General features: G+C 36.4%; 1 long non-coding RNA gene across 1 annotated transcript; it reads right to left on the bottom strand.

The window, feature by feature from the left end:
• Positions 1-2,077: 2,077 nt before the first annotated feature.
• Positions 2,078-4,443, bottom strand: LOC124858306. The gene is made up of 2 exons (XR_007035798.1): positions 4,300-4,443; positions 2,078-4,184 (listed from the first exon to the last, which is right to left on the bottom strand). It is a non-coding gene; the product is annotated as an uncharacterized LOC124858306 (long non-coding RNA).
• Between the last annotated feature and the right edge of the window lie 4,813 nt (positions 4,444-9,256).

The raw sequence follows: 9,256 nt of genomic DNA, 5'->3' as shown, positions 1-9,256 counted from the left end.
TCAAAATCTTCGGTTTGCTGCCAAATCTATATCCTGATGCTGTGGTGCGTATTTAAATTTAAACCAAAAGCAGTAATATAAATTGTGGAGACTACCACCATCCATTGGCGGAGATACCTGTTGGCTACGATGGTGACTGAATGCAGGCTAGAGCAATTGCTGATGAGCAAATCACACTGATTTATTAGCCAAGTCAAAAGATATGGAAAGTGCTGCTTTTCTCCCAAGTGCTGTTAGATTTTCTACATTTGAATTGAATTCTACACTTGAACTCTACAATTGAATTATTGCATTGTCATTACACTGTAAATTCCTGATATTTTCAAAATGACTACTTGCTACTTGTAGCGTATAACTACTTGTTATATGCTAATTCAAGTTGTATTTGGAATGTAGTTGTAAATCCTTTTTTTCCATTTTGTATATAAAGTTTAGGAATACCAAATAAACAAAGAAATACACATAATATAAATTACCATCACTACTGAAACGAATTTAGCGGGCATGAGTACATATGTTTTGGGGTAATTTTCTAAAATTACTACATTCATTTTGTTGATGATCAGCTTTATGTATGCTCATACAATGACAAATAGCTGCAAAGTAGGACAGTCTGCACTCCTGACCTGTGACGGATCTGTACCAGTCGGCGAGTTTCTCTGTTGTCTGGGAGGGAAGATGTTTGCAGATCATGTCACACAAACTGTCACATTAAGATGAACTGCAGGAGGGAATGTTAAGTGGGATATTGGGAGAAAAAAAAGAAAGAGAACACTTCAGGATGGAAAACATGGTAGCAAAAAGTCGCCTTAAGTCAGAAGCTTGCGATTCTCCACGCCCTCAATGTCCCATTTTCCTGGGGGGTTATTATTGTTAATCATCTTATTACAGGAGCCTGAGTGAATCCCAGGTTCGGGGCCAGATGAAAGGTCAGCCGTTGAAATTCACAGACACTGAGCCGTCAACAGATCAAAGCTGATGCTGTCTGATGATCCTACACCATATCGCTTTGATACTGTAGCACACAAAGAAATTTAGGCCTTGGCCGGATGACAAAGTTTGATTGTATTTTTCAACCGATACCTTTACCCTTTTCTTTCAAAGTCATGCAGCAGACTTCCTCCATTATACATGCCTTTATGAGTGGATGTTTTGTGGTACATGGGCAGGTCGATACGCCTCACTCACCTTGTTGTCATGACAGATCCTGGAATACACAATTCTGAAAGAGCTGGATTGTAAAGCTCTCTGTGTATAGAGCTTTTGAAGTCAGTATGGTTATTGTCCATGGATTAGGGCAACTCTTTCAGAAACATGTTGGTTTGTAGTGGAGCACACAGAAGCTATCTATGTCCACTCATTTTATTTATTGTGTTACTGTTCAAACTTGGAGAGATTAATTTTATAAAAACTCCCAATTTACACAAAAGTGCAAATTAAAGATATTTTTTTTTCCCAAACATATTGCACATCGCTGTATATATACATTGCAAACAGTCAGAGACATTTGTGTTCAGCCATTAGCATTTTCAGTGCTCTATTTGGTCACCTTTCAGACATAAATCCTGGGCAATGTTTCAAAAATCAAGACTTTACAAGGCAGGCTGATGAAATTTGTTATGTTTATAGAAAATGAAGGATAAAATTCCAAATGTATGCATAACTTAAACTCTTTTTGTATTAGTATTGATAACATGACGTTGGACATTTCTGCAAAATGTATTTGAAAAAAATAAATCCCACTTTGACTGTTTTGACATCTGCGTTCCCACATTAATTTCCTTTGGGTAAAATGTAGGGAAAATCTTTCAAGCAAGCTTTCAAGTAACAAAGCCACTTTATTTCTAGTTAAGATTTTTGTAACCAACTTTTACTACCTTTTTAAATTGAACAAATAGCTCTAACTGCTGAAACATTATAACAGTACAGCCAAACAAACATGTATAGCACTATAAAAATGTGACATTTTGAATCTTAAGTCTGCTGTTACTTATATATTATTAAAGCAGAACTTTATAGAATTGCACTCCTGCAATACTTCACATATGTAGTCACATAAAAAAATTAAGATATCCAATTATTTATTCAGGTTTTTTTTATTATGAAATAATCTCATAAAAATAGCTAATGTCATTTCTTTTAATATTTGGAAAAAGGAATGTAAAAAAGTCTTACTTGTTTTACTCGTTAAACAACAGATATCAACACAAATACGTTAAAATCATACCCCTAAAAGCTGGTGTTACTCCCTTATGCTGAAAGAATTTCAGCAATGCATTTCCAGTAGACATCTACCATTGACAAACTTTACCCAAATCACAAATGTGTAATTCATTTAGTTCTGAGATGTTTGAGGGCTGTCTTGCATGTACAGCTCATTTATGGTTATCCCACATCTCAAAAGGGTAGAAGATCTGGCCTTGAACTCCATTCCAAGACTCAGACTTGAAGCAGGCCTTGGTGGATTTACTGGTACATTGTGTTTAATTGTATCTTGCAGGGTCCAATTTTGCTTCAGCTGTAATTTTTTTACAGATGGTCTCGTGGTGGTTAGTAGGAAGGTGAGTGAGCTGGCCAGGTCGTGCTGCAGCAAAAGAGCCCAAAATCACGATGCTTCCAGCCGCATGCTTTACGGTTGGTATGAGGTTCTTTTCTTGGAATGCTACATTTGGTTTATGCTCCTTTTAGCATCTTACAGCACAGGGTGAACTTGCATGAACGTTCAGAATGAGGATTTTGGCACTTGTTTTGAATGTCCAGCAGTGGTAGACTGTTTTCCATACAGTGGAGTGAATAATTCCTTTGAGACTTCCTGAAGTCCCTTACCAGACTCATCAGCTGCTACAGTCTTCTTTCTGACAGCATCAGACAGCTCTATGTTGCTAGATCTCACTTTAACAGTCTGGAGTCAAAATGTTAAGTAATGATGTTCTCATCATGTGCGCTTCATGTGATACGTCAGTGTTTTAAGTGGGAACAAATACGAAGGTGTCCTAATATATTCCAAATATTTCTCTATTACATTTTACAGAAATTGTTAAAAGGTTTTTTTGTCAATTTTTATTATTCATTTATATTACTTGAATTTGTTATTATTGTTCACATTTTTATTAGATATCCATATGTCCAAATATGTAAAAAAAAACAAAAAAAACAAAGGCGTTCACTTTAAATATATCTGTATTTCTACAATAATTCAGTCCAACTTTGACAGCTTTTTCTAATTCTAAGGTTGTCCTAATGCCAGAAACATATACTGAAAATGCAACCTTTTGTGTTTTCACAAATACAATACAAATTCCATTTATATAAAACTGGTATTGAAATAGCCGTTTAGTTTAGTGGTATATACTTCTAATACTCCAACTTTATATGCCATCTTTAGTGTGGTTTGGAGCTAACATGTAGCCATGTCACTGTTAATGTTTCTTTTTTTTACCTAGTACCTAAATTGCTGCCACAGAAACTGTGGAGGCAGCTTCAACCCAAACTCTACCAAACAAAGTAGATTAGCAGTTTTAAAAATGTATTCTTGAAAAACCTAATCAGAGAAATCCTAAAGAGGAAATTAATTCGTTATTCTCCGCGTGTGTTTTTCTAATTAGACAGAGATATGCCAGACAGCAATACTTTCAAAACTCGTGACAAACTGTTTCTTAAAAAAAAAAAAAAATTCTAAGGTCTCGTGCTTACGTCCATTGAACAATAAACAAGAGTATTACTAGATAACAGATCAACATTGATTGAGTTCTCCACATACTTCAGTGTCTAGACTCCTGACAAACGTGATATCTGCAGTGATACTGCTGCTGCCTGAACTCTGCAGTCTGGTTCCTCATACAGTGGCTCTGTGAAGGCGAACAGAGGCTTACAGATGCCCGGCAGTAGCTTGCCTCCCCCTATGGTGTGCTGCTTTGAGGTGTGAATGAGTTTCTGTTGTGGCCCTCTGACCTCTTCCTGTCTCAGGACTGCAGTCAGCACAGGGTCAGAGGGCATCTCTTCTCTAAAAAATCCCCCCAAGCACAGGCTGTTCCACGTCGGCCTAGGATGGACACACAGGGAGGATTAGCGAGCCTTTGATCGATTAGGCTCCCAGCTCAGGCAGGAAGAGGGAATGTGGACCTTCTGCTGATTGGATGAAATGTGCTGAAACTTGTTTTCATGGCTGTTTACACTCCCAGGATCTACACAGATAAAGCAGCCATTGCTGATTTCAGTTTGTGCATGATCTTAAACTATGATGGAAATGCTGTGAAACACGCCAGTATAATTAAGAAAAAATTCAATATGCATCAATACTTGCTTTTGGTTTCTTCCCTTCCCTTTCCCTGATAATCTGAGATGAGCCGCAGCAGCTTCAGAGACATCTTCCCTGTCACATAAAACGCTAATGCTGTTGGCACTCTGTTTTGTACACATTCTACAACAGTGATCCGGAGGCTGAGAGTAGCTGAGAAAACCCCTTCTCCTTCTCCCATGCTGGGCATAATGCTATTTACTGATGAGTGACACCTTCAGGACACAGAGGAGAACTACAGGTTTGATCAAGCGATCTCTTAGTGTGTGGTAACCACAAGTTGTAATTATCCTTTCATTAGTATAAAAGCTTAATATGCTTATGATTTTTGGATGAGCAGGTTTATTTGGCCTGCTCAGTCACAGTCATATGGTGGCATGCTTCACACATTTCTGTACAAATATCTGTCAGGGCAACATTAGTCCTTTAGTTTCAGTATGTAACTAAACAGTTCTTTTATCCAAGCCATGACCTCGTCCTCTGGCTGGCCCTCTTAAAGATGAAAACGTCTTACATATCTGCACTGACCAGAACAAAGACTGCTAGTGACCTGAGCAATACCAAACTGTGACATCAGTTATGTTGACTGCTTGTGTTTGTATTTCTCAGACACCTTAACAGCTTTGGTGGAAAATTCGTATTCAAGGTTCTGCTTGCGCTCTGCATGATTGCTTAACACTGTTTTATTTATTTATTTATTTATTTTTTCTTTTCTTTTCTTTTCTTTTATTTGTTTATTTATTTATTTATTTATTTATTTATTTATTTATTTATTTATTTATTTATTTATTTAGCTGTTACGCAGGGATGGTTTTAAGCATGTGACAATAATATGTTCATAAGTATTTAGACAAATAGATCCCTTTCTGTTGTGAGATTTCTGAAAAGGTTCTGAGCAAATATACTGCAATCTCATATAATCTTTATTCTGTATAAATCAAGATTATTTGCTCCTAAAAGTTAAAGCTAGGCCTAAAGCATATTTTTACTGCCTTAAAACAGTTTCAATCTAAAAACGTCAACATAGTTTATGTGAATGATTTTTTAAACATTTAAACTGTTCTCATGTTTGCATTGAACATGTATTTACCAAGAAGTCAATGGTTATTTATAAGAAATGGAGGTAGAAGGCAGAGCATCACTAACCATTTTCCTGTACACATGTACTGAAAAGAGAACCTGGTAAGTATTTTCGGTCAGTTACTGTTGCCTTGCAGCAATGAGGTTCTGGGCTCCCAACCTGCAGTCCCTCTGCATGTAGTTTGCATGTTCTTCTTGTGCATGTGTGGGTTCTCACAGGGTACTCCTGATTTCTATCACAGTCTAAAAACATTCATGTTAGGTAAATTGGTCCTTTTAAATTGCCTTTAGGTATTAGTCTGAATGTGCATGGTTGTGTGTCCTGTGTGTCTCTATAATAGAATGGTGAACTGTCCAGGGTAAATGGTAAATAGACTGAATTTATAAAGAGCTTTCCAGTCATACTAACCATTTAATGCACTTAACACTAGAGCTACATTCAATCAATCGCACTCACAAATGGGCACACATCAATACACCGATATGCAGATTAGTAGGCAAATTAAATTTAAGTGCCTTGCCCAGGGGCATATCAACTTGTGACAGGAAGAAACTACAATCGAACCCACAATTTCCGGTTGTACCCCGCGTCTCTCTCATAGACTGCTCCCTTGTGACCCTGACAAGGAATAAGCTGGTATAGAAAATAGATGGATTATTTTTACACTATTTTACTATTTTACTGTTCCTTCTTCTTTTGTTTTTTTGTTACAAAGAAATGTTTCAGATCATCAAAAATGTGAGACAAAGATAACCTTAGTAAATACAAAAAGTTACTTTGAAATTATTTAATTTAAAAAAGAAAAATGCAGCCTAGCCCTGTGTGAAAATTTAAATCCTTCCGTTGTTAATTCATGAATTACTTATGACTAACTAATTACTGCCTGACCTATAGAATCAAGAAAACACTTAAATAGAACCTGGCTGATAGCATTAAGCAGGCTATAAGGGTTCCAATTCATAAGGCTTTGGGACTCCAGCGGACCACAGTGTGCACCTGCATCCAGAAATTGGGAAAACATGGAATATTGGTGAACCATCCAAGAAGTAGCCGACTTACCAAAATTACTTCAACAGAGCATCAACCATTCATCCAGTAGATCACCAAAGAACTCAAAACAACACTTAAAGCACTACAGGCCTCATTTTGCTTAATTAATGGCTGAGTTTAAAGAATTCTGCAATGCAGAGCAGGCAAACATTCTTCTACAGCAATCTTAAAGACTCATTGCTAGTTATCACAAACACTAGATAGCAGCTTTTGCCACTATGGAGGGACTTTTATACCTTATTACATGAAATAACAATTTAAAAACAGCATTTGGGTTGATTTAAAATATTCAAAGAAGCACAAAATGAAGAAATCTTTAGGAAGGTAAATATTTCTTCACAGCACTGTACAAAGATAATTAGTCTCAATGAATCTTAGAATGTAACCTGGAAATGTCATGTTCTTCTATCAGAGCAGACTGAGTGCTAGAAACAAGACGGCTTACTTTGAGTACACATCTTTTTGTGTCTTTACAGATCTTTAACCCAAACTGGGTCTCTCAATCTGCTGTTCTAGTCATCTCATTTCTCAGGTCAGCTAATTGCAGAATTGTAGCAGAACAATTGTTTGAGTCTGCCTGAATGTTGTCTTGTGAAAGAGAGGCCTAGATTAATGGTTGTTTTGTTTGGATCACTCTGGAACTGAATTGGATACAAATAAAATGATCTCATGAAAGTTACTGAGTGATACTGTGCATGTCGCACCTGGGAAGGAAAAACAAAACAAAACTTGGCCGGACGTGCACAAAAATTAGACAAAGGCAACAAAAAGCGTACAATGCACAAAATAATTTAGCTTAACCAAAATCATGCCTGTAGATCAGGTTGGGGTTCGGATTCAGTTGGATTTAACTACTTGCTTTCTGTGTGTAAACTCTATTTCTTTCTCTGAGTCTGCACACACAGTTCTATATGGGAAGGACACATCACCGCTCTGATGACAAATCATATGTGGATTTTGGACAACATTTGACGACACTCCACACAGGCAATAACAATAATTGTATTTATTCATTTTCTTTTATCACATTCTTTAAACTCAGATAGGTGATGTTAAAAGTAGTGAGGACAACATTTAGTGACCCTAAGAGTGTCTCAAGCAGAGAAGATGGTAGAAAGACCGAGAGAAAGAAGAGGTATTCTCCGAACAATAAATATCAGTGAATAAATAAATAATAGAAATAAATAACCATGAAAAAAAAGTGAACAAAATTACAAACATAGCACAAAATTATTTAAATATTTACAGACTGTAAAATGCTTTCAAAAAATAATTTTGAAAAACATTTGAAAAACTCAAAAATATATATACATAAATAAAAACTCTAGATAACAGTACATTAATCTAAGCACTATATACATAGAAGGAAGATGTAACTGAGGTTAATAAGTATTTGCTGTATTGTACATGATGATGTACAATACAGCAACCCTAAATGGTCATTTACAATGCTCCCCGTCTGTGGAGAAGTTCTCTGGTGTGCTGCTGTCTCCTCTCTAGCTTCTGATGGCAGCATGAACCAGAGCTGCTCACATTCCAGGCTGGTGCTGAAAGCAGAGGGAACGACGCATTGATCTGCTGGGAATGCCTGTTTGTTCCCACCATGATCCCAGGACCAAATCTACCTGTCAACACTCCTCTCTTCTCCTCCACCAACAGGATCTGCTCCTCTGTTCAGTTTGGTTTTCTCCACCATTTTTCTGTTTTGTCTTGGTCATTTTACCAATTTGGACCTCATAATACAAGAAGGCAATGACAGTGAAATGCTGAGTTTTGATGGAATGTTTAGGAATGTTTAGGCTAAGATAGGAGCTCTCTGAGTGCACTCTGAGGATCTCTGTGGAGACAGGCCCATATTTTTAAGCTGGTCAACCCTGATTAAGCTAAAAAGTGTCTAATGGTGGGAAAAAGCCAATTTCTTGGTAATTTTCCAGAATACTTAAATGATGTTACTGAGAAAAGCACAGGCTTTGAGGGGACTCAAGCTTAGGAGCTAAATATTGAAACCGTCTGTAATTTTCTGCATTGGTATTGTTTTAGTGTGGTGGAATCACATCTGATTAACTGTGACATTTATCTGGGATCAAAAGCAAACAGCCAAGAACATATAAGATTCATGTTTCTCTGTGTGAGAAAAGCACAGGGAAAACCTTAACCAGCATTGTATAAAGATGTCAGCAGAAAACATGAGAGAGGTTAGAATATACTGGGAAAACCTCTCCCTTAAATAAACTTTAGTGGAAGCATTCTTTCTAATTTTACTGTGTCAAAAATGACACAAATAGTGCTTAATCTTTTCAACTCTTTGATTCAGTTTCATTATGACTATTGCATTTTACAATGTCATTAAAAATGATTCCTACTGAAAATATAAAGGAAGCCAATGGTTCAGCCAAAAATGAGAACATTGGCTTTATATTGGCTTTTCTCCCAGATCACTCTCCCTGCACTTCTGTTTTGTAAGAGAGAACTGCCCTCTCCATATTATATATTTTCTTAGCAGTAAATACTGGAAGTTGAAACAAAAGTCTACATATAACATAGATTTTCTTTAAATATTCACAGAGTTCCTACACATTTGTATACCACAATTCCACAATTCTCCAGACTGGAGTTTTTAGAGGTTTCAATCATTTAAACTAAAGGTTCACTGTTAATATGTTGCACATATTTCTATTTCTATTACTATTAATATTTATATTTCTTAGCTAATGGGACAAGAAATAAAGTCTAAAAATGCAAATATTATTACATCCTTTACTTTGTTTTCTATGCTTTTCCAGACCTGGAAAATACTTCAGCCACTTTAATGCATTGCAAATGTAAAT

Source organism: Girardinichthys multiradiatus, chromosome 21, assembly GCF_021462225.1.
Source record: "Girardinichthys multiradiatus isolate DD_20200921_A chromosome 21, DD_fGirMul_XY1, whole genome shotgun sequence".
NCBI lineage: Eukaryota > Metazoa > Chordata > Actinopteri > Cyprinodontiformes > Goodeidae > Girardinichthys > Girardinichthys multiradiatus.
The sequence above is the reverse complement of the archived record's forward strand: the minus strand, read 5'-3'. Positions and strand labels throughout refer to the sequence as shown.